This window comes from Tenrec ecaudatus, chromosome 13 (genome assembly GCF_050624435.1).
Source record: "Tenrec ecaudatus isolate mTenEca1 chromosome 13, mTenEca1.hap1, whole genome shotgun sequence".
Lineage (NCBI taxonomy): Eukaryota > Metazoa > Chordata > Mammalia > Afrosoricida > Tenrecidae > Tenrec > Tenrec ecaudatus.
Genome location: NC_134542.1, coordinates 113,226,533 through 113,252,240, shown reverse-complemented (window position 1 = coordinate 113,252,240; position 25,708 = coordinate 113,226,533). Strand labels below are relative to the sequence as shown.

The 25,708-nt window shown below is 42.1% G+C and overlaps 1 non-coding gene across 1 annotated transcript; it reads left to right on the top strand.

Annotated features, from left to right (window-relative positions):
• Positions 1-22,896: 22,896 nt before the first annotated feature.
• LOC142425025 (U1 spliceosomal RNA) lies at positions 22,897-23,060 on the top strand. Its single transcript, XR_012779424.1, has one exon. It is a non-coding gene; the product is annotated as a U1 spliceosomal RNA (small nuclear RNA).
• Positions 23,061-25,708: the final 2,648 nt, after the last annotated feature.

Sequence of the window (25,708 nt, the reverse complement as noted above, 5' to 3'; positions counted from 1 at the left end):
GAGAACTCCAATATCAATAAGGAGCTTTTGCCTTTGATTTGTTATGGATATGTTTTTTCCTTTCAGAGCTCCTAAAGTTTGATCTATTTTAATCTGGGTATTCCAGGACGCTGGCTGGAATGCTGCCTGAAGAGGACACAAGTCTCACCATCCTGGGCAGCTGGATCCCTTGAGTTCCATGATTAATGAGGCCCATTGGGCTGCAATAAGGCATTTCCCTTCCTCTCATTCCTCCTGATGTCTGTGTGTCCTGCGGTTCCTGGTGAAGATGAAGCAGATAGACTTTCTGACAGAGAAAGGCACATTCTGTGGTGCAAATGATTACACACTGGCTCTTAATTTAAAGGTGGAAGATTCTAGACCCTACAGAGACACATCCAAAGAAACATCTGGTGATCCGCCTCTGGAAGATTAGTCATAGAACGCTCCATAGAGCACGGTTCTGCTGAATCACACGGGGTGGCCATGAATCAGATATAACTCAAATTCATATGGTTTTCCGTGGTGACAGGAAGCAGAAGAGCCTCTGAGAGGCCATTTTGCCTACTGTCACGCAGCAGACAAGTCTGGAGTCAGCATTTGCTCATCCTCTGAAGTGACAGTGCCTAAAACTCAGAAGCCTGTCCTACCATTAGGCGAGAGATGCTGTGATCCCCAAGTTACTGATTGTGTCTACTTTTAAAATAGCCATCTCCAAGGGATTTTATCTTGTAGATACATTTCTTAATTTCTCCTTCCTCCACCCCAACATGAATATTTTAATCTGGAAGATTGGGACAATGTCTTATGCTTCCTTAATACTTTCTGCAGGACCCAGCATTGGCAAACCACTTCAGTGTTTATTAAGTTGAACTTTTAATTCATGCCCTAATTATAAACCAAAATGATAATTTGAAAGGAAAACTCAAATCTGAGTTCATAGAAGTTGAGAAACTATGAGCATGGGCATCTCTGTTTTAACAAACAAATATCAGAATAGAATAAAGAAATTAAAAGCACCTGTCAGAAGTCTCTATTATGAGGAAATCCAATTTAAAATTATTATTCCTGAGGAAAGCAAGTCACATGTGTTTTGAATCTGAGACAGTATAAATGATTAGACAGAGAAGAAATTCACAGAGTGCATAAAAATCTAGTTTAAAAAATATAGTTGAAAATGATGCAGTGTTTTTGAAATTAGGTTTTTCCTCCAACTTAAAAAATAAAATACATGTTTTTTTTTCAAATCTAATAAAAACACAATAATAAGGATTAAAATTTTTGTTGTATTTGAGAAAACAGTATTCTTTTTCATCTCTTTTTTGGTACTTAAATGTCCATGTGCTGTTTCAGGGAACAGTAGGCGTAATAGTTAGAAGCTTTAAATTCTTATTCTCTCTTATTATCTTGATCTTTCGTTTGCCCTCCAAAATCCTCCTGGATGGCAATGTGCTGAATTGAGTCTTAGCCATCATGTCTCCATGTAGCCTGTTGGGAAATTCCTGATATCAGGCCATTAGACATTGACTCAATCACAAAGTTTCTAAGTTCTATGAAATCTTCACTCTCAGGTAGTGGAAAGCCTTTCATTAACATCAGGCACACCTGGGCTGTGCAGTGTCCTGAGCAGTGTGCCTATTTCATTTCACTGTCAAAAGAAGGAGCGCATAGAGTTTGGATACTTAAATAATAAGCTCGTTAACACTTATCAAGCACTTACTACATGCCAGGTAGAACTCCAAGAGTTTTCCCTGCATTGACTTTTTCATCCTCACACAGTTCTAAGAACAGTGCTGTGAGAGAGGGCGGTAGTATGTTCAGATTTTATAAGCGAGATAATGGAGGCCAGGAGGCATTTAATGACATGCCTAAGGTCACACAGTTAATAAGTAGCAAACCAGGATTGGAAACCAGCACGTCGATTCCAGAAACCATCACTCTGCTGAAAATAATGCATCTATTTAAAGCAAGTCTTTGAATGGAAGTCGCTTTTATTCCCCAGCCTATTTTCTTAGTTGTACTGCTTCAATCCCCTTTCCAATTACCTTGCAAAAGGTTATTAAGCCTCGGCTGGAACCCCTGTATTACTGGGGGGCCTGGCTGCTTCTAGAGAAAGTTCATTCTATTTTTGGACAGCAGTGTTCTGTTTTGTTTTAAATGTATCCTTATAGTAGTCTAAAACCCGCCTCCCCATTGCCTGTGGATAGTGAGTGAGTTAGGATCTGGATCTGAGGTTGGAAAGGATGGAGGAGAGATGGAAGACCACGTCAACCTCTGCTGGTGCTGTGGACCCTCACTGTCCAATAATGCCCACGTGTCAGGACCCTTATCCACATCTTAGTATTCGGCTTTCCTACGATAGGGGGTTCGTTCATCCTGATTGCACTTAGCATGATCAGTTCCTGTTCACCAGACAGCATAGTTGGTTTTGTCTCCTGATTCTGTCTTGGAGCACATCGTCTACCCGGTCCATTTTCTGCCTCCAATACCTTTATCCACACTACTGGTAAGTGTCCATGAAAGGTGCTCCAGGTTGGACCTCAAAAGCAGGCTTGTGTTATTCTGGTTGCATCAGCAACCTAAATGGCTTCTCTGGAGACTCCTGGTGGCCCTTTCAGCAGTGGAGAATGGAACTCAGCAAGGTTTTCAGTGGCTGTTTTTTACAGAATTAGATCACCAGTCCTTTCCTCAAAGTGCCTCCGGGTTGACTTAAATCTCTAACTTTTCAGTTAGCAACTAAGCACCTTAACCATCAGCATCACTGGTTCCAAGCAATTAGTGAGGGAGCAATAATAAAAATCATAAACCACGAAATACTGTGGCCAGAGAAGATGCTTAATAATGTTGCGCAGGAAATAAAATGGTATTTACAACAGTACTTAATGGAGAATCAATGTTTTGTATATGATCTAATTAGGAAGGTCACCTTTGCATATGAAAGGAGAAGTCCAATTCCACAACTTTGATAAGAACCCAGTGTCATTTGAGTCGAATATAGACGAAATGAGTTTGTCCAAGACAGACCACGGATCAGGATCAGGATCCGGAACCGACCCAGCAGGAGGAGTTCTCACACCAGTCAGTAAATCAGCACCCAGAGGGCTTTCTGCAACTACAGCAGGAGGAACACTCCGCTGTGAAAGGCTTTGTTACTTAAACTTGTTAAAGACGTTGTTACTTCAAAGCCGAACCTTCAGTGATTATTGTTATGGAGAGGGACATTTTTCTGCAAATGCAATAAAAACTTAATACGAGGAAGCGATTATCCCAGCAGGCTGGGAAGCACCCAGTGGGATATGACTCACAAAGGAAATTATGCAGGGCCTGCCCAGAAAGAGGAGAAAGAAAATCCAAGCTAAACTCAAGCAAAAGTTATTTCCACAGTCATAACTGACCAGAGATTGTTAACAAAGGCGAATAAAGAAAGAATGAAATCCCCCAGAGTGTGTGTCTATTTGTCATGTTCAGTTTACTAGCTCTAAACCCTTCGAGTCAGTTTTGGCGCATGGAACCCCTGTGTGTAAGAGAACAACTCGGCTCCTTGGACGTTTCAGTCGTTGTTGGGTCTTTTGGTAAGAAAGTCCCAGGATGCCTGGGGCTGACGTGGCCCTCCATCCTTCTGGCTGACAGCTGAATTGGTCACCTGTGCCGTGCAAGGACTGCCTCTTTAATAAACTGCACATAGTTTTTATTTGGAAATAACCTGTTGTCTCCCAAAATATCCAATTATGTATTAAGAGTGTCATGATAGCGCTCACTGTGTTTTGTCAGCGAGATGGCTGGTGTGAGACAACCCGATCTGGGAAACACGTGGAAGGCTCACGTTTATGTCTCCGATACTGGAAGTAGGCAGACCAGATCCGTTTCCTCTTTCAGAACATTGTCTTAAGGCAGCTTATTCTCAACTGGATTTTAATCCACATGTATTTCTACCTACAGTTGCTAGATGTTCCTGTGGGACTTCCGTTTTTCCACGACAGGGTTTACTTTGCTTCCAGAGACATCTGATGGTGTGAGCAAGGTATCCATTTCAGTGTGGCATCCAGACCCGGGACCCATGTGAGCAAGTTCTCACAAAACCACAGGGTGGCCTTTAACTCCACTTTATACATTGCCAATCATCATAGAAGGATGGCAATGTTGTATAGGTATTTAGCACTTAAGTTGGGCTGCGATCTGCATGGTCGGCAGTTCTAAACTACCTGTCATCTCTCTGAAGCTCATCATAACTCTCTGATGTAGGTTCAATCATCCCAATTTGACATGGCAGGAAACGGAAGTTCAGAGACAGTAGAATTTTTCCTAAAGTCAAATAGTTACGACATGAAATCGATAGCTGCTTTCCATGATGTAGTCATCAGCCACGCTTAGTGAAATACTTAGCTTTCCCACCAATTCCATCCCACGTGTTTTCCTTTGAGAACCTTTAGAATTGCCATACTGTTTTATATCCTACCCTTCTGGACTGTCGGCCCCTCCCTTCCTCCCTCCCCCGCACAGAGTGAGAGGCAATGGAAGCACTTGGGGGTGGAGATGAAGGGGGTGGGGGGTTGGGGGGGATATACTCAGACTCACAGCCACCCTAGGTTTGCTGAAAGTATGCAGGTCCAAACCCACTGCCACCACTTGATTCCAACGTATGTCAACAGTATAAGACAGAGCAGCATGGTCCCTTTGGGTTTCCAAGATCACAAATCCTTTCTGTTGTATTTTATCTCTATGTATTTATTTATCTATCTAACTATCTAAATATCTATTTATTTATTTTAAATAAATTTTATTGGGGGATCTTACAAATCTTATGACAGTCCGTCATTCAATTGTATTAAGCACACTTGTACATATGTTGCCATCAACATTTCCAAAATTTCATCTTTAAATAGAAATGGGTTTAATCCTTCTGCCCTTAGAAATAAACTGTTATAACAGACCAGAAGGTCTATGTTAGATTTCAAAATTAAACTCTATGTTAGAGTTCAAAATTATTAAACTCCTTGGGCAGGATGTGGTGGTTCCAGAAGAGACTGGTCCTTGGTCCTTGTGAGTCTTGTCTCCAGTTCTGATTCCAACTGTACTAGGAGGGGTCTCCCTTTAGGGGATCCCTGGGGCTAGAATTGCATACCGCCATCATAGGGCAGTTTACCTTACAGGGAGGCAGATTTAGAGAAGAAGCTCTGGAAAATGGCATGGAGGCCATTGGAACAAGGGAATTTGAAATTCTGGACACGTATATCATGGTCTGGGCAGGAAAAGTGCTCGCTAGATGGATGCTTTCCATTGGCCCCAAGAACTGTTCATCTCATGGTGAGGGGCATATAGAAATTGGGCCAGAGTTTGTAATCCTGGGTTACTAACCAAAATGTTGGAGGTTTGATTACATCCAGGGGATGATTTGGCCCTTGAAAGATAGTCTATTTCTGAAAGATCCCAACCCGACAACTAGGAAGTGCAGTTTCACCCCGCACATGCGAGTTTGCCATGAGTCAGAAACAACTTGGTAGCAAGAGGTAGGCTGCCTTTAGCTGGGTCTAGGTGTCCTAGTGGTTACGTTGGGCTGCTAACTGTAAAGTCAGGAGTTTGAAACCAGCCACTGCTCTTCAGGAGAAAGATGAAGTGCTCTCCTCCAGCCGAGTTAAAGTCTCAGAAACCCACAGGGACAGTTCTACCCTGTCCTATTGGGTTGCCGTGAGTCAAACTGATTCTATGGCAGTGAGCTTTGTTGTTGTTTGAAATCATTTTACTGGGACCTTGTGCAACTCTTATCACAATCCAACCATTCATCCATTGTGTCAAGCACATTTGTATGCTTGTTGCCATCATAATTTTTAAAACATTTTCTTTCTACTTGAGCTTGCAGTATCAGCTCCTAATTACTTTCCCCTCCCTCCCCACCTTCCCTCCCTCCTTCACGAACCCTTGATAATTTATAATTTTTTTTTCATGTCTTACACAAACTGGTGTCTCCCTTCACCCATTGTTCTGTTGTCCATCCCCAGGGAGGGGGTTATATGTAGATCATTGTGACCAGTTCCCCCTCTCTCCCCCACCTTTCCCTTACCCTCCTGGTATGGCTACTCTCATTATTGGTCCTAAGTGGTTTATCTGTCCTTGGTTCGCTGTGTTTCCAGTTCCTATCTGTACCAGTGTACATCCTCTGGTCTAGCCAGATTTGTAAGGTAGAATTGGGATCATGACCATGGAGGGCAAGAAGCATTAAAGGACTAGAGGAAAGTTGTATGTTTCATCATTGTTATACTGCACCCTGACTGGCTTGCCTCCACCTGGCAACCCTTCCATAAGGGATGTCCAATTGCTGACAGATGGGCTTTGGGTCTCCACTCCGCACTCTCCCCTCATTCACAGAGATATGGGTTTTTGTCCTTTGATGCCTGATACCTGATCCCATTGACATCTCATGATCACACAGGCTGGTGTGCTTCTTCCATGTGGGCTTTGTTACTTCTCTGCTAGATGGCCGCCTGTTTATCTTCAACCCCTTAACCTCTCTGGCGGTATTCTCGAGTGTGGCTTGGGGTAAATGTTAACTGTCAGAGGCGGTAACCCCAAGCCACACTCGGATTACACTGCAGAGAAGTCCCTTATCTGCTCCCCGGTCCAGCAGTGTCCTCCACTGTGATCGCAGAGCAATCTGACTTTCCTCGTTCCAGTCCATCTGTTTTCTGCATGCAATGTCACTACACAGGGTGGGACTGGGCAGGAAATTCAAAGCTGCAAGTCTAAAAGAGACATACACCCACATAGAGTGGTACAGTGTAACCCGTGAGAATTACATTGTATCAAAGCAAATCACCTCAGATTTTCCCCTAGATCAGTCTCCAGTTCCCTGCCTGCCCTTTCACTGTCATTTGGAAAAAATTTTTACAGGGAAATTTTTTGTCCATGGCATCAAAAAAGTGTCACTTTAGCACAAAAGGAGTTTTAGACCAGATAAATGACAGTGACTTAGAATTACAGAATTGTGTGCTAAAGCTTATCATACCTGAAATATCTACTAGAGTGATTAAAATGAGTAATTTCTTAAGAATTACAGGCCTACAATATAAAACAACAAATTTTATGCAAAACAATGTACCACTTTGGGTACAAAATTACTGACATAATTAGACCGCCAGGGAGGTTAAGGCCCCAGATGCGATATCTTTTGATAGCCAGGCACCATCAGCTTTCTTCACCACATTTGCTTATGCACCCTTTTTGTCTTCACTGATCCTGTTGGGAAGGTGAGTATCATGGAATGCCAGTTTAGTAGAACAAAGTGCTCTCTCATTGACGGAGGACTTGAGTGGAGGCCCAATGTTCATATGCTACCTTAATACTAGACCTATAAGTATATGTACATAGGTTTATTTTCTTGTTGTTATATATAAATATATCTACATATGTACCTGCCTGTATTTAGACCTCTATAAATGCCCTTTGCCTCCTAGATTTTTTCCTCTATTTCCTTTTACTTTCGTCTTGTCCCACTATCATGTTCAGCCTTAATTCGGGTTTCAGTAATTCCTCTTGATTACTTTGCCCTTGACCAAGCCCTACCAGACCTCCTATACCCTCCATGCCATTGATTTTAGATAACTTGTTTTTCCCTTTTCCTGGGTTTGTTAACACCCACCTCCTTCTCCCCCGCCCCCACTCTCTCCTAAGTTCCCCCAGAACCATTGGTCCATTATTGTTTGCTCCTCCAGATTGTTTTTCCCTCTATCTTATCTATAATGCACAAAAAACAAGACAGGGCAGAATAAAACAACAAAAGAAAACAAAAAACAACAACAACAAAAACCAAGGATAGAAAAAATAAAGAAAACCTGTAAATAGTTCAAGGTCTGCTTGTTGGCCTTTATGAGTGTTTTCCAGTTGAGTCTGATGGGGTGCCACACCCTGACTCTAAAGTCTATTTTTGGTATTCCCTGGTGACTCCGTTGCTCTGCTCCCCTTTCTGTACTCTTGCACACCCTTAGTGTTTACCCTTGGTGTGGTGGTGTCAGATCAGACACAATTCCAGCACTGTCTCCAATGTTGGTCCCTGTAGCACTATGGGTCAGTGAGGGATGTCATGTCTCATGGTGGGGTTGGCCGTGTGGTCCTCTTTGTGTGTTGGCTGCTCTGAGCAGGAAAATCATCCTTAGAGCTTGGTGGGTCAGGATGTGACCCACTCTCTCTTCCTCCCCCTTCATTTTTTTCCTGTGTGCTCTGATCAGGCATGCTCCTCTCCTGAGCTGTAGCTTCAGTGCTGTCCTCTGAAGTGAATTCTTCTGCAGGGAGGGTGGCTGTCCATGTAGTTGGATTGGGGCCAGCCCCTCAGACCTCTCTATTGGTTCCTTGCTTCATGCCAGTATGTTACATCCACATCTTGGAGCACTGGGTTGAAGTCTGCTCCCTCTTTCCCTGTGGAGATATAAATGATACCCTCCCCTTGGGTGGGTTAGTGTCCTGTTTTCCTGCTACCCATGTCTTTTTTTCTTTTCTTTCTCTTTTCCCCCTCCTTTTTAGTTGGCTACCATATATATCCCTGGATTGATCTGGCCCCTACCATACTACCTGGACCTCACCCCAGGAATGTTTGTATATAGTAGCTTTTTTTCCCTATGCCCCTTTTGCATTTTTAAGCTTACCTCAGTAGACTCATGTTATACTTGTCATTTGGGCACTTCACTTGACATGATTTCCTCCAGTTCTTCCCATGTAGCAATGTGCTTCATGTGTTCATCACTGCTTTTTAGGGATGTGTAGTACTCCATTGTATGTATGTACCACAGTTTTTTAATCCATTCATCTGTTCATGGAAATTTGGGTTGTTTCCAACTCTTTGAAATTGTGAACTGTGCCACGATGAACACCGGAGCACAGATGTCTGGTCTTGGTTTGTTTCTTGCCTTTTCTGGGTATATGTCCAGTAGAGGGATTGCTAGGTCACATGGTAGCTCAATTTCCATCTGTTTTAGGTATCGGCAGATGGATTTCTATAGTGGCTGTAGAAAACTACAGGTCTACCAGCAGTGGATGAGAGTTCCTGTCTCCCTACAGCCCCTCCAACAGTTGTTGCTTTCTGATTTTTTTGAATTGGGCTATCTCTGAGGGTGTTAGGTGGTACCTCATTGTTGTTTTAATTTGCATATCTCTTATGACTAAAGATCTGGAACATTTTCTCATATATTTATTGGCCATTTGGATTTCTGCCCTTGTGAAACTTCTGTTCAGGTCCTTTGCCCACCTCCTCAGTGGGCAATTAGTTTTTGGGGAAGCTAGCAGAGTATTGTAGATTTTAGTAATAAGACCTTTGTCTGATTTGTCATTTGTAAAGATGTTTTCCCAGTTCGTGGGCTCTCTTATTACTCTCTTGATGAATTCATTCAATGTAAACAGGTGTTTCATCTTCAGTATATCCCACTTGTCAATTTGTGCTTCCTCTATGTTTGTGTCCTTCCCTATTTCTGGTAGCCTATGTATTCTCTGTGCCCAAGTTATCGGGTTTGTCTCAATTTCCCTCATTGATGGCCCTAATAGTTTGAGCTTTTACCTCAAGGTCTGTGATCCACTATGAGTTTGTTCTTGTGCATGGAGTGAGGTACAAATCTTGCTTCATTTTTCTGCAGGTAGATATCCATTTTTTTCCAGCACCACTTGTTGAAGAGGGCATCTGCTTCCCGGTTGATATTTTTGGGGCCCTTATCAAAAATCTGTTGTCTGTATGCTTATGACTTTATTTCTGGGTTTTCGATTATTTTCCATTGGTCTGAGTATATGTCATTATACCAGTTCCTTGAGTTTTGGACTACTGTGGCTGTATAATATGTGTTAACGTCAGGTAAAGCAAGCCTTCTCATTCAACTCTGTCTTCCTTCTTGAGGAGGACCTTTGGTGTTTTGTTGGTTTTTTTGTTGTTGTTGCTGCTGTTGTTTTTGGTAAGGGCTCTATTGTTTAAGACTTCTCGAAATCTGTGTCTTCAGATTGAGAGCCATTGAAACAATGAAGAGCCACGAGGCCAAGTGCTCTGTAGAGGAAGCTATTCTTCCAAGGCTATTCACCTCCCCTCATTAAGAGAACCCAGTCTTCCAAATGTTAAGTGCTTTAGAGTGAAGCCACTTTTTCAGTGAGGCAAGGCTATGAAAAATTGTTCTCTGAAATACAGGTTTCTCAAGGAACTTTAGGTACTGGGTTTAAAGAGGCTGTAATTCCACTCAAATGAATTAGTTTGCTAAAGACAGTAACAGGTAAAATATATTTGGGGATAAGGATTTTTCCACGGGGAGACCTGGCAGTATAATGCTTATGGCATTGGGCTACAATCCACAAGGTTGGTAGTTCAAAACCAGCAGTGCCTCTGAGGGAGAAAGATAAGGCTTTCTACTCCCAACAACAGTTTCCATCTCAGAAACCCCCAGGTTAGTTCTACCCTGCCCTCTAGGGAGCGTCTCTATGAGTCTGTATAGCCTCAATGGCAGTGAGTTTGCTTTGGCGTGGTTTATCCAGTTCCACAGACCCCTAGTGGCATGGGGGTTATGCTTTGGGCTGCTAACTGCAAGATCAGCAGTTCTCCCTGCCACTCACTGGGAGAAAGATGGGGCTTTCTACTCCAGTAAAGAGCTACAATCTTGGACACTCACTGGAGCAGCTCTACCCTGTTCTACAGGCTCACTGAGTTGGCATCAACTCGATGGCAGTGAGTTTGGTTTGTGGTTATTCAGTTCGATGATTTCAGCAATCCTCTGGAGTGCCAGAAGTGCAGGTCCCCTGCAGGTGTTCTCCTAGAGATTTGCAACTTTGTTTAGTCTCATAGGACCTTACGCGATAGACTAACCCTTCCTCATGGGTTTTCTTTCTTTCTTTTTAGTCATTTTGTTGGGGGCTTGTGCAACTCTTAATGCAACCCATCCATCCATCCATTGTGTCAAGCACATGTGTACATTTGTTGCATCATCCTTCTCAAAGCATTTTCTTTCTACTTGAGCCCTTGCTATCAGCTCCTCATTTTCCCTCCTCCCTCCTTCACCCTCCCTTCTTCATGAACCCTTGATAATTTATGAATTATTACTATTTTGTCATGTCTTACACTGTCTGATGTCTCCCTTCATCCACTTTTTGTCATCTATGCCCCTTGGAGGGGGTTAAAGGTTCTCATGGTGATCGGTTTTCCCTATATCCTCCCACCTTCCCCTTCCCCTCCTGGTATGGCTACTCTCAATTTTGGTCCTGAGAGGTTTACCTGTCCTGAATTCTTTGTGATACCAGCTCTTATGTGTACCAGTGTATATTCTCTGATTTAGCTGGGTTTGTAAGGAAAAATTGGGGTAACGATAGTGTGTGGGGGTGGGTGGGGTGGGGGGAGGATTAAAGAACTAGAGCGAGTAGTATGTTTCGTCAGTGCTGTACAACACCCTGACTGGCTCGTCTCCTCCCTGTGGCCCTTCTGTAAGGGTCGTCACTGCACAGGCCCCCTCATTCACAATGATATGATTTTTTGTTTTGGAAGGAAGTTACCAGATCTTGTTTCCAGGGAGCTCGTGGTTGGATTTGAACTTCCATCTGCCCCATTAGCAGCCAAGCACTTAAGAGGTACACCACCAGGGCTTCTTAGCACAACACTTTTCAGAGCCAAGGCAAAGCTGTCATCCAAAGCAAAGAAAACTAAAGAGTAAAAATTTCTCCTTGATGTCATTGCCACCCTACTTGGAGATTACATGAATAAAGTCCAGATTTTTAATCTTCGTTTTCCCATTCACCGTGGGTAAAGAATGATTAATAACTGATTATTATGTCTTAAATTCTTTAATTCTGTTCCCTATAGGGAAGATATTAATTCAATACCCATTATACCAATGTGGGAAGTGAATGTTTGGGAGACTAAGTAATGTGCCAGCATCTCATAACCGGTCATTAGAGAAGTTGAAATCCAGAGATCATGTTATTTCTATGAATCTCCTGCTTGGCAGTCCATCTACGGCAGTCTCTCCGCTCTAGATCGACGAATATTTGATGGATTTTCTTCCTCTTCCTCCTGAAGTACTTGAACTTTATAAAGTCAAAGGGTCCTAAACATTGTACCTTTTTCCATTAACAAGTCTGAGGCTGTGGGAATGGTTTCTTTTTTGCTTACCCTACACCACCATCTAGTGGATAAATTATTAATGGCTCATGTTTGTGTTTTGCTTTTAGAATCTTGACCTTATCAAAATGCATGTTAACTTCTTGTTCCTGTATGGCATACTACTTACACCCTTCGACACACTTCTCCAGCACATATATACCCTGCCTGGTCATCGTTTTCAGACAGGAATGGAAAGTATTAGCCCCTTTATGACTCCAAATGTCCAGTAACTAAAACTGAGCAAAAACACATCTTACATCCTCAGAAAAGCATTGTATTTTTTAAAAATCACTTTATTAGGGGTTCATACAACTCTTATCACAATCCATACAGATATCAATTGTGTCCAGCACATTTGTACATATGTTGCCATCATCATTCTCAAAACACCTGCTTTTTACTTGAACCCTTGGCATAAGCTCCTCATTTCCTCCTCCCTCCCCACTCACCTCCCCCCAAGCATTGCATTTTTAGCATTTTATCGAGAGCTCTTATCTGACACCTCTTATAAAATTCCAGACATCAATTGCATCAAGCATATTTGTACATATGCTGCCATCATCGTTTTCTAAACATTTACTTTCTATTTGAGCCCTTGGTATCAGCTCCTCTTTTGTCCCTCCCCCAAAGCCACCACCATCATAAACCCTTGATAAGTTATAAATTACTATTATTGTCATATCTTACACAGACCACTGTCTCCCTTCACCCACACTTCTGTTGTTCATCCTCCTTGTGTGTGTGTGGGGGGTGTGTGTGTGGATGAGGGGGTGTGGGTGTAGGGGTGTGTGTTAGCATTGTCTTTTTTATCATGAAAAAATTTGCCACACATTTTTAGGGAAGAAATTACGCGAACGTGACTAATCTTTTTAAAATTCCATTCTATGAAAGACTCCTGGAAGTGCAATGGTTAAGTGTGAACCAGCTAACCATTCAGGAATTGTTCCCATAGCGATGACCTCAAAGAAAACCAAACGACCCGTGTAACTCATGGATCACGATAAGTTGGTATCAACTTGTTGACACGGAACAACACTAAAAACATACACTGTGTTCCACTAACCATGGATTTTACACGAAGCCTGCGTCAGAGATGACTCCCGTACTGCAGGGCCTCAGGCACATGTGTTAGAGTCCCCCAAGGCTGGAAGAAGACAACCCAATAGATAGTGTCACTGAATGGCACAGTGTCAATGTGGACAGGGAGGTGCAGGTCTGATGGCTCCTTCATAGAGTACCCTGTACTTCAGTGGTTCTCAACCATCAGAAGGCCGTGACCTTTTAAAATAGTTCCTCATGTTGTGGTAACAGCCCGACCATACAATTATTTTCATTGCTACTTCTTAACTGTAATTTTGCTACTGTAATGAATCGTCATGTAAATATCTAATATGCAAGATGCATTTTCATTGTTACAAATTGAACATCATTAAAGCATAGTGATCAATCACAAAAACAATATGTAATTATATATTGTGAAATATATATTCCTAATGACAAATAAATGAAATTTTGTCTTGAAGCATGGTGTAGCATGGGTAACAGTCTTCACACCGGGTACTCATCTGTGGGTGTATCTGCATGTGGGCGGACCCGCCTGGAGACAATGGAGGAGCAGTGTCCTGGTTCCTAAGACCATCCGAAATATGTGTTTTCTGATGGTCTTAGGCGATCCCTGTGCTAGGGTCGTTCGACCCCAAAAGGGGTTGTGACCCACAGGTTGAGAACCACTGTTCTAAGGCATGGAGGGTGCCTATTAGAATATGAACAAGTCTCCTAATACTGAAGCAACAATCTAACATAAAATGAATACTTTAAGCAATACACATTTATTATCTTAGAGTTCTAGAGGCCAGACTTCCAAAATGTATCTCACTGGACTGAATTCCATGTCAACAGCATGGTTCCTTCATGAGGTAGTTAGGTTATTGTGCCAACCTGGCTGATAAACACGTATGGGGTTAATTGAAGGGTGGAGAGATAAATGGCTCAGTGAGCCTCACCGTCCTAGTTCTCAAGTTTCTTGCTTTCTGATGGTTGGACCAGGGTGCAGCTGCCTTAGCCAGTTCAGTTCCCTGCTTCAGCTTGCAAGGCTCACTTCCTGTGAGACATCCCTGAGAAGAAGCCACATGAACCTATCCAGATGCAGCCCTGGGTGCTGGAGCAGCCATGTGGAGACTCCTGCCTGCGCTGAGATGTTTACAGGTTCACTGACTTGGCTTTCCTCCTGCAGTCAGCATCATTGCGTCTGTTTTGTGAGATGGAGGAGGACTTTGTGGGTTGGTGTTGGACATATGGGTTAATGCTGGACTTGTGGGCTTGGACAGCACTGGGTTGGGATGTTTTCTTACTTTCTTTTTTTTTTTAGGGAAAGGAGGGAAGTTCATAGGTCAAGTTCTGGAGGTCCCAAGACACTTTGCCCAACTCCAGATAGAGAGGGAGTGGCTGGAGCAAAGGCTCCCCTGGGCTCAAGGTTAGAGTTAACTGGCGCCCTGGCTGCTGATCTGTAGAATCCCAGGCTTGCCGCCCACAGACAGGACCAGACAGCGCCATCACTAAGTTGTCACTGTAGGAGATGAGGTGTGAACTTGGGATGTTGTCTTGATGTGCACTTAAACCCTTTATATAAAACTCTCTCTTATACATGGGTTTCTGTGGCTTTGTTTCACAAATGTACCCAGACTAACTCCCTTCAGAAGGAGAAATGATCCCGGCCTCTTCAGCTTCTAAAAGCCGCCTGAATTTTAGGGCCACCACCTCTTTTCACACCGCCGCCACCTGTGCCTCCCTTTGACCCTTTCACGCTCTGCCATCTCTTGGGCTCGCTCTCTCTCTCTCTCTCTCTCTCTCTCTCTCTCTCTCCCCCCTCTTCTTATGCTTTTTACAGTTGGGCTTCAATCTGAATGGTATCTGTTTGAAACCACCAGAAACTTGGCAGAGGGGGGTCTAGGCTTTCTACTCCCATAAAGAGTTACTGTCAAGGGGGGTGGCTATGAGTCAGCATTGAGTTGACAGCAGTGATCTGGGGTTTTGATCTTACACTTTTAAGAACCCCTGTGATTATATTCAGCCCATCATAACAACCCAGTATGCACCTAATATAAGGTGCTGGTTACCAATCTTAACTACACCTCTAACTTTAATTGTTCATTGTCATTCAACATAGCGGATTCACAGGTCCCAGGGACTGAGGCATAGATGTCCTTGGGGAGAGGAGGGGGCATATTGTTCCGTCTACCACCACCTTCACGAGACGGAAATCTACACTGGAATGCTTCCCAAGGGAAAATGATGGTTTGAGAGAGCGGGTGCCCACCTGGATGCCACCTTTTCCCCTCCCAACTTTCACGTGCTACAGAAAGGGAGCCTGTTAGCAGGTGAGGGGACACGCCCACTCTGAGGTTCTCCAGTCACTTCTCAAGGCCAAATCACGTATGAGATTTAGAAGATTTAAATTTAACCACCAGATTTATCCACTTAGACATGAGAATCTGGCTCTATTACCTAGCTTTTATTTAAGTTTATGTCATAACTTTTGTTTTCACACTTTATCAACAATTGCTAGGCATATTTTCTTCTTATATTTATTAGTAAGGATACTCAAAAGAAATATTGTTTAGGACATACTTCCTTGTAACAGTGAGTCCCTTTAATGAAGTCACATCAAAATAAATATCTTGTCCGTGATTAGTTCTATGGAAAGCCTGTTTATTTAAATGAGTTACTTAGACACTTTATTCTTTTTTTCAGAGCTTGGTTTCTTCATCTTTTAAATGGATGTAGTACTATCTCTAATAGTATTGCACAACTTAAGTAAAAGGCTCTCCAGACAGCACTTGGTAGAGTACAGTGCCATATACGAGACCCCCGTGCTGTCCTGTGGCATAATTTCTGAGCGTGGGGATTTACACGGAACCCTGCAGTGGGTGCGTGAAGGAGCAGGCAGTGACTATCCTCACGGAGGGAATGCCAGCTGATGAGAGAGAATTTTGTAAGTGAACATGGAGAAGGCAGCACGCCCTACCACAAGGTTCTGATTCCCGAATGGGTAAAGGAAGGCTCTCATTGTCCCCTCTCTCAGGGTGTAAACTGTCCCCAGCCAATCAGCCACCTGCAGGTGCAGGTGCAGGTGCATTGGAAGAGCACAGCCCAGAGGAAATGGAGGCTTAAGAAAACCAAAATGTTACCAGTTCCAGTTTAGGTTTTTCCCTTCCCAAAATAAAGATTTATTTTGAAAGGCACAGAATGGGTTTCTGCAAGGAGAATTTTCTTGAGAGACTTCTCTCTCTCTCTCTCTCTCTCTCTCTCTCTCTCTCTCTCTCTCTCTCTCTCTCTCTCAGAGTCCATGCTGACTCATAGTGACCCCCTATGGCTTTCTGAGACTGTAACAGAGTAGAACTGCCCCTGAGTTTCTGAGGTGGTAAATATTTCCAGGAGTAGAAAGCCCAGTCTTTCTCCCAAGATGCTGATGGTGGTTTTGAACTCCTGATCATGAGGATTGCAGTCCAAATTCTAGCCACTGTGCTACCAAGGTTCCATACAGAGTAAAGGGAGATATTCATGCTTTCTGACCTTTCCAACCCCTCTTATTTCCACTGTTACATGAGAGCACAGCAGCCAAATATTAAGTAAGTGATTCATTCACCCATTCATATCGAATGCATTTAATTGATGTTTCTAGTTTTTATACATCTGATCAGCATCTACATGATACAGTTGATTTTTGTTATTTTTTTTTTTTCAGATTTTGTCTACCTTCATTGTCCCTCTGGTGGTTCCGACCAGAATCTCCCTTGGATTCTTATTAAGAACAGTCATGATGAATCAGTGACTATCACTTGTCCTTTGAACTGGATGAAATAAAGTGATAGTAAAACATTGAAACATCAGTTTATTTTTTGTAAGTTTTATTGGCACAGAATCCACGTACCATACAATTCAATCAGCTCAAGAAGAATTGTAGTCATTACCACCACCAATCTGAGAACAGTCTCTTCTTTCCTGTACTCATGATTAGCTCCCCACTTCCCCACAACATTCTCTGCCTTACTCCTGTGACCATTAATCCAGGACGTTATCTTCCATTATCTGCACGACCCACTTTCCAGTGTACTTTGCATAATAGCAAGGCTATCGGTGCCTATGGTCCATGGTCAGAGGCAATTAAACAGAGGCTTAATCCACATGTAGTTTCCCTCCACTTTTTTTTATAACTGAAACAACTTTTGTGCAAGTCAAAAGGAAGATTAAATATCACTTTTTAATTTAACCAGAAGAAGCCCTAGTAATGTAATGGTTCTCCACTGGGCTGCCGTGCACAACCTCCACAATTAGAAACTACCATCCCATGGGATAAAGATGGGTCTTTCAGCTCCTGTAAACAGTTACAAAACTCACAGGTGCACCGTGTCCTATAAGGTCGCTGTGAGTTGGCATCGACTTGATGGCAATGAGTATATATACTAGAGTTGCATCTGCAATGTTTGCTGTCTGATGATAAGGCCATTCTCATCCATTCAGTACTGGCAGAGGGCATTTGCTGGAGCCTCAATATATGTGTGGACCCGCAAATGGATTTTGGGCTTCCGTTGGTGTCCAGCGTCCTCTACAAACTGCATGTTCACAATTTAGCTCTGATACCATTCCTTCCTGTGGGTTTAGATCATCTTATTCACAATCTTTGGATCACATAGGCTGGTGAACTTCTTCCACTGGGCATAGTGTACTCCTCTGAGTCAGTTTATTGTGTCAACCTGGCCGATAAACACATGTGGGGTTAATTGAAGGGTGGAGGGATAAATGGCTCCGTGAGCCTGGCCTTTCTAGTTCTCAGGTCTCTTGCTTTATGATGGTCGGACCAGGGGGCAGCTGCCTTAGCAGTTCCCTCCTTCAGCTTGCAAAGCTGACTTCCTGAAAGACACCCCCAAGGAGAAACCACATGGAGCTACCCCGATGCAGCCCTGGGTGCTGGAGCAGCCATGTGGAGACCCCTGCCAGCGCTGAGATGCTTACATGTTCACGGACTCAGCTTTCCTCCTGAAGTCGGCATCCTTACATCTGTTTTGTGAGATGGAGGAGGACTTTGTGAATTGGTGTTGGACATATGGGTTAATATTGGATTTATGGGCTTGGGCAGCACTGGGTTGGGATGTTTTCTTGATGGAAACGTGACCTTTATAGAAAACTCTCTCTTACACATGAGTTTCTGTGGATTTGTTTCTCTAAAGTACCCAGGCTAACACACTCCTCACTTAGATGGTACTTATTTGAAGACAATCCTTTAAGACTCCAGATGGTATTATTTCTGATAGCTGAGCACCATCTATTTTTCATCACACTTTGCTATAGTACCCATATCTTCAGTGATCTCTTCATACATTCGAGTATCAACCTGGGCCATGTCACAAGAACTAATTGTTCTAAGATATGTGTAGGAATTAAGTGAAAGCCCCAAATCCGTTCGTATATTTATGGTTTATACATATCTCTGGGTCACCTTTGCAAGCAATGGTTTATTCAATAATAAATGGATGGATGAGCAACTAGCTATATGAGCTGTCAAAAGCAACCAATGGGAGATAGGGGGTCAATGGAGTGTTCTCTTTCACTCTACCTAGGAGATTAAAAAAAAAAGGCAACTGTATGATAACTCCCATTTATAGATGACTTACTGGAAATTCATTTATTTTCTCCATCAACCCCTTAAATTAAAATTTCTTTTCTATGCTATGATCATTTACTTCTACATTCAGCAGAAATGAATTAATAGGTATTTGAGTCATAAAGGGATTGTGTATAAGTGGATTCACAATACTTTCATTTTTCATTGACCTGGATCAGAGGTGAAGCACAGCTGTCTCATTAAGAAGCACTTCTCATTCTATGAGGGATAGTGATGAAGACGTATCCAGTAATACATAACAAGGACTTAAATATAGCATGAAAATATTAGCAAACACTTTCCTTTTTCTGATAATATATATCGGAGGGCCTTTCTTTTATTTAAGAAGTAGACTACTTTAGTTTCAAAACCATGTGATTCAATTTTCTTGCATTTACATGGATCTAGTTTTAAAGTAAAGTGCTTACTGCTGTGAAAGCCATTAATTTTTTATGATTAAAAACAAGAGCTGAGGATTAACAATAATTAAATGTATTTTAGAAAGGTCAGCGGTGCAAGGAAATGGTTAATTACACTGAGGGAATTAAGGGAGGTGGGTGGAAGTTGAAGAAAAGTATTTTTTCCACAACAAAACTGAGTAAAAGCTATTCAAGTTGGGAGATTTACTAATTCATAGCAATTAAGTAGTTAATTAGAATTCTGTAATTGTCTTTGCCACTTCATTAAGAACTCTATGCAGATTTCCCAATATAACACATTGGAAACACTGCTTATCTTGGTTATTGGGATTGCATGAAGGAACGGCCTTCAATATGTGGAAGGACTGTCTCATTAAAATGTGGCTCAGTCAACCATAGAGATGAGTTGATTCCTAATAGTTTGATAGCTCTGGGTTTGCTGGTGAGGTATGCCTGAAGGACAGAGACAGCATGAGCAGCTTGTAACTCAGTCATTCTCAGTTGCTAAGCTGGATATAGGAGCACTAGTGGTTCAGTACTTTAAAGGCACCCCATTGCTAACCAAAAGGTTCCCAGTTCAAACCCACCAGTAACTCTGATAGAGAAAGATGTGAATGTTTGCTTTTGTAAAAATCAGTCTTGAAGACCCCATGGGGCAGTTCTACTCTGGCCTATAGGGTAGGTATGAGTTGAAATTAACTTAACAGATATGGATTGAAGGGGCTGATATCCACCTGCTAAGCATTTTGTGGTTAGGTACAGGTAGTTGGCTCCAATTTATAGTAACCCATGTACAACAGAACAAGCACTGCTCAGCAGTCCATATAATTTATTTATGGCCTGTGTCTGTTTTTATTGGCCGAAGCATCTGTCCTAATTGATCGATGCCTCTGCAGTATTGGTTTCTAAACATTTTGAAGATCATCTGTTGCAACAAATGGGTTGCAAACCTTAAGAAAACTGGGACCTCTACTAAGTTACTGACCACAGGTCACCTACCTGGACAAGGACATGGAGACTTAAAAACGCACTTCCTTTAAATGCTTAGTATAACTGTCTAAGCCTGTGATAAACTCAAACCTAACAAACGCACTGCCACCATGTCAACTCCGACACAAAGATGCCCCATAGAACAAGGTTCTCTTATAGCACAGATTTTCCCTTGTAAGTGTTTTAGACTGCATCTCTTTATGGGTGAAAAAAAGCGCCTTTTTTTCCCCTGTGGAGCAGTTGGTGGTTTCAAACTGTTGGGTTTGCAATTAGCAGCCCGTCCTGTAACCACGATGCTACCAGAACTCCTGAGACTATGTACCCAGACAATAGGCCACAGCACAGCCGATGGGGCTCTATTTGTCTATATTTCTTTCCAAGGACAGCTGTGCGATTCATATCCATATTGTCAGCAGGCTTTCTCAGAAAGCTTGGAAATGTCCTGGCTCCAAGGCTGTAAGTAACTTAAATAGAACCCACTTCTCATTGAGCAGTTTAGTGAGACTCAAAACTCTGCCCGCAACTCTGGATGCCAGCCTATGCACAATAGGTGGTAAGGACAGAGAAGACCATTTCCTATGGTCTTCATTACACCTAGCTTTTAAAATGTCTTTGTCAAGTGAATGCACTTTGATGTTGTAAAAATCATACCCAGTCATAGGTGGACATTTAGAATATGTCCACATTTTTACATTGTAAATAATCTTAGGGTTCATGGGGGAGGGGGAGCGGAAAGGGAGTGGGAGGGAAAAAAAGAAAACGAGCTGATTCCAGGAACCCAAGTGGAAGGCGAATTTTGAGAATGATAAGGGCAACGAATGTATAAGGGTGCTTTACTCAATTGATGTATGTATGGCTTGTGATAAGAGTTGTATGAGCCCCAATAAAATGATTTATTAAATTAAAAAACATTTTTTTAAAAATGTGATATGGCATGTGGTAACACTGGTAAAACAAATATAAGTCAGTCAGAGCCATGAATTTCAAAGTTTTGAGTAGAATATGAAAATGGAATTGGGAATTTAAGGAAGACTTCATATCATTTTATCAGAAAAAGGAAACGGACATAAATGTATAATATTATGCATGCAGAAAAGAAGCAGATGGATTGTTCTGAATTAAATGGCTATTCATATAAGCAATATTTGTGGATGAGGACTCCAAAGAGGTGAAGGCTAGAGAGGAAAGCATCTTTAACCAAAGGAAAAGATCCATCTGCCCTATAATCCAGATACTGTGGACATAAATTAAGATTCTAAAGCATGAGGTTAAATAAACAATCAGTGCCAGTTGCCTACAGATGGGCTTTGGGTCTCCATTCCACACTCCCCATCATTTACAATGATATGATTTTTTTGTTCTTTGATGCCTGATTCCCGATTCCTTCAACACTTCGTGATCACACAGGCTTGTGTGCTTCTTCCATGTAGACTTTGTTACTTCTGAGCTAGATGGCCACTTGTTTACCGTCAAGTCTTTAAGACCCCAGACACTGTATCTTTTGATAACGGCACCATCAGCTTTCTTCACCACATTTACAGAAGGGTCATGGGGAGGAGATGAGCCAGTCAGGGTGCAGGGTAGCAATGATGAAACATACAAATTTCCTTTAGTTCTTAAATGCTTCCTCCCCCCAACTATCATGATCCCAATTCAACCTTACAAATCTTGCTAGACCAGAGGATGTACACTGGTACATTTAGCAACTGGAAACACAGGGAATCCAGGACAGATGATCCCTTCAGGACCGGTGCTGAGAGTGGCAATAGTGGATCGGTAGAGGGAGGGTGGGGTGGAAAAGGGGAACCGATTAAAAGGATCTACATATAACCCCCTCCCTGGGGGATGGACAACAGAAAAGTGGGTGAAGGGAGACATCGAACAGTGTAATATATGACAAAACAATACTTTATAAATTATCAAGGGTTCATGAGGGAAGGGGGAGTGGGGAGGGAGGGGGGAAATTAGGAGTTGGTACCAAGGGCTCAAGTAGAAAGCAAATGTTTTGAGAATGATGAGGGCAACAAATGTACAAGTGTGCTTGACACAATGGATGGATGTATGGATTGTGATAAGAGTTGTACAAGCCCCAAGAAAATGATTTTTAAAAAAGAGTATAAGAAAGGAGAAACTTTTAAAATGGATTAATTTTAAAATAAAATTTATGATTATAAAAAAAAATGCCATGGAACTATGCTGATGGAGCCACCTGAGCCCTGGAGCTAGAGGAGCCATGTGGAGGCATATGCCGGTGCTGAGATGCTTCCACTGCCGCTGGCCTGTTATCCTCCTGCATTTGGCATCATTGCATGTGTGGTATGAGTCTGAAGAGGAATTTGTAGAGTGGTATTGAACATATAGGCTAATATCAGACTTATGGACTTGATCTGGACTGGGCTGGGACGCTTTGACATAAAGCTCCCTCTTACACACACACACACACACACACACACACACACACACACACACAAATAAAATAAAATATGAGGTTAACATTCAAAGAGAATTCTTGGAATCTGTATCTCTCCCTATTTTGGATTGTAACTGCAATCCACAGGCAAGAAGTCATTATTAACCTTTTATTAGTAACATAGGAATGGTTTGACATGACAAAGTATATTCTTTTATAAAATAGATTAATAGGTGCTATTTAATGTATGAAGATTATTGGGTTGTGTATAGCATATAAAACTTGATCGGTAGTAATTAAACTGCATAGATTATTAAGAATTATAAGTAGCATACTTACCTGGCAGGGGAGATACCATGATCACGAAGGTGGTTTTCCCAGGGCGAGGCTTATCCATTGCACTCCGGATGTGCTGACCCCTGCGATTTCCCCAAATGTGGGAAACTCGACTGCATAATTTGTGGTAGTGGGGGACTGCGTTCGCGCTCTCCCCTGGGGGAAAAAAAAGAATTATAAGTAGCTTTGAGAAGAATGGGGATTTCAAAACACTTCACTGGGCTAATGAGGAATTTGTACATGGATCAAGGGGAAGTTGTACAAACAGAACAAGGGAATGCTTTCTGGTTTAAAATCAGGGAAGGTGTGTGTCAAGGTAGTATTCTCTCACCATACTTGTGCGGAAGAAATCAGAGGAGCTGGATTATATGAAGAAGAATGCAGTATCAGGATTGGAGGAAGGCTTCTTACAACCTGAGAGAAACAGATGACACATCTTGCTTGTTGAAAATGACAGGGACTTGAGGCCCTTGCTGATGAAGATGGGAGACTGCAGCCTTCAGTGTGGATGACAGCTCACTGTAAAGAGGACCAGAATCCTCGCGAGTGGGCCAATAGGCACCATGGAGAAAAGACTGAAGTTCTCAAGCACGTTGTGTTGCTGGACTCCACAGTCCATGCACATGGAAGCACAGCCAAGAGGGAAGAAGACACATTGTGTTGGATACATCTGCTGCACAAGACCACTTTACAACGTCGACAATCAAGGGCATTCATTTGAGGACTAAGGGGTGACTGTCTCAAGCTATGGTGTTATCAGTCATCACATATGAATGTGAATATTGGACACTGAATAAGGAAATCAAAGAAGAATCCATGGATTTTAATTATAATGCTGGCAAAGAATATGGAAAGTACTAGTCCTGCAAAAGAGCACACGAATCTGTTGGAATAAGTGCAGCCAGATGTTCTTCAGAGGTTAGGTCGACGCGACTTCATCTCATGTACTTGGACATATTGTAAGGAGAAGAAGAAGAAATAATGCTTGGTAAAGTGGAGCGGCAGCAAGAAAGAGGATGGCCCTTGACAAGATGGACTGACAGAGCGGCTACTGCGATGGGCTCAAACCTAAGTACAATTATGTGGAGGCAGTAGGGCTGAGCAGTGTTTTGATCTGTTGGAATCCAGTGACACCTAACCACAATAACAAAACAATAAAAATTGCAATAGATAATATGGTTTTAGCCCTTAATATGTGCCAGCATCATTTGACATACTGTGCATCTTTTATCTCTTATCCCCAAACCATAAAACCAAACTCACTGCCACCGAGCTGATGTCGACTCATACTGACCCATATGACTGGGTAGCTGATATGGGTACCTGTCTACTTGAGGAAAAATGCTGTCTTCCTCCCATGGAGCATTTGGTGTTCTTAAAAGTCCTGTAAAGTAGGAACTATGGTTATCGTAGGTGGCCTGGTAATGCACCGCTTAACATGTGTGGCCGCTCATCAGGAGTGTTTAGCAGTGGTTCAAATGCAGCAGTGGTCCCAATGGAGGCAGATGGAACGTGGTTAAGGACTTTGGCTGTGAAGCAAAAGGTTGGCAATGGACTATCCCATGGGAGAAAGTTGTGACATTCTGAGTCCCTTAAAACGAAGCCTTGAAAACTCAGTGGGACTGTTCTGTACTTCCCGATATGGCCACGGTGATTGGGAACCAAATAGAAAGCAATGTTCATTTAGCAGGCTGAGTCAGGTTTACAAGGCCTCCATCAGCTTCTCAATTTTCTTCTTAAATATAAACAGAAGACCAAGAATCTATAGGCATGCAAGTAAAGTTGGCAATATAAATGAGAGAGAGAAAATGTACATTGAAGATGAGAGAAGAGAGGACCACCCGAGAAAATAATTCAAAGATTAGAAAATGCCTTATAATAATAAGAAAAAATAATATTGATTTCTACTCTTTGAGTTTCAAAGATATGGTGTTTTTAAAACCGGTATCCTAATCCTTCAAAAAACATCATTTCTAATGTCCTCTGTTTATAGTATTTCTTAAACAGAAAATTATTTGAATGGATTCTAGCAGCTAGAGGGTTTTGGCATTAAAATTGCAGTACTCATTACTGGTACCTTTTCAAAAATAGTACTGAATGCCTATAGCTGTGATGGAACAACGGAGATGATAATTTTGATTTAGAGTATTTTCTTTATCACAAATTGCATATCTCATAAAGTCCACAGCCTTTCAAACATGGTTTACAATTCTGTCTTATTTGAGCAATCATTATTTTATCTACTCAATGTAAAATAAAGACAGTTGAAGTGATGAATTCTAAGATCTATAATGCTTTGAACTCAGCTCTAAAGATGTAAAATAATCATTCATTGTGAAGCAAAATCTGAATTGAATTGGTTGAAAACATGGACTTTATTTTGCCCATAATTCCTTTTTTGTCCATAATGCTATGAATATTTTCCAGAAGAGTGGATTTACCCTTTGAGAACAAGTGCAGTGTCTCTTGATTAACTAAACAGATAGAATGTTTATTATTTTCACAAAGTGTCCCCAACCATGTGGAAGCAGTGATGCTACCGTACTGTCACCAATACTACTACAACCAAATGTACTGTTGAGTGTGCTTGCCAAAGTTCCTCAAGATGTTGATCAGTGACCTCAAGTCCCAGCAATTCGACTCATCGGTAGATGTATAGCCGACAGAAGCAATATCACAGGTGCACGCTGTGTTCTGTCACGCAAACAGTATGTTCTAGCATTCCTTTCAATGGCCACACAGAATGCACACACAATCCCCATGGTTACAGGGTTATGATGGAATTATTAGGTTACAATGTAGGTGAG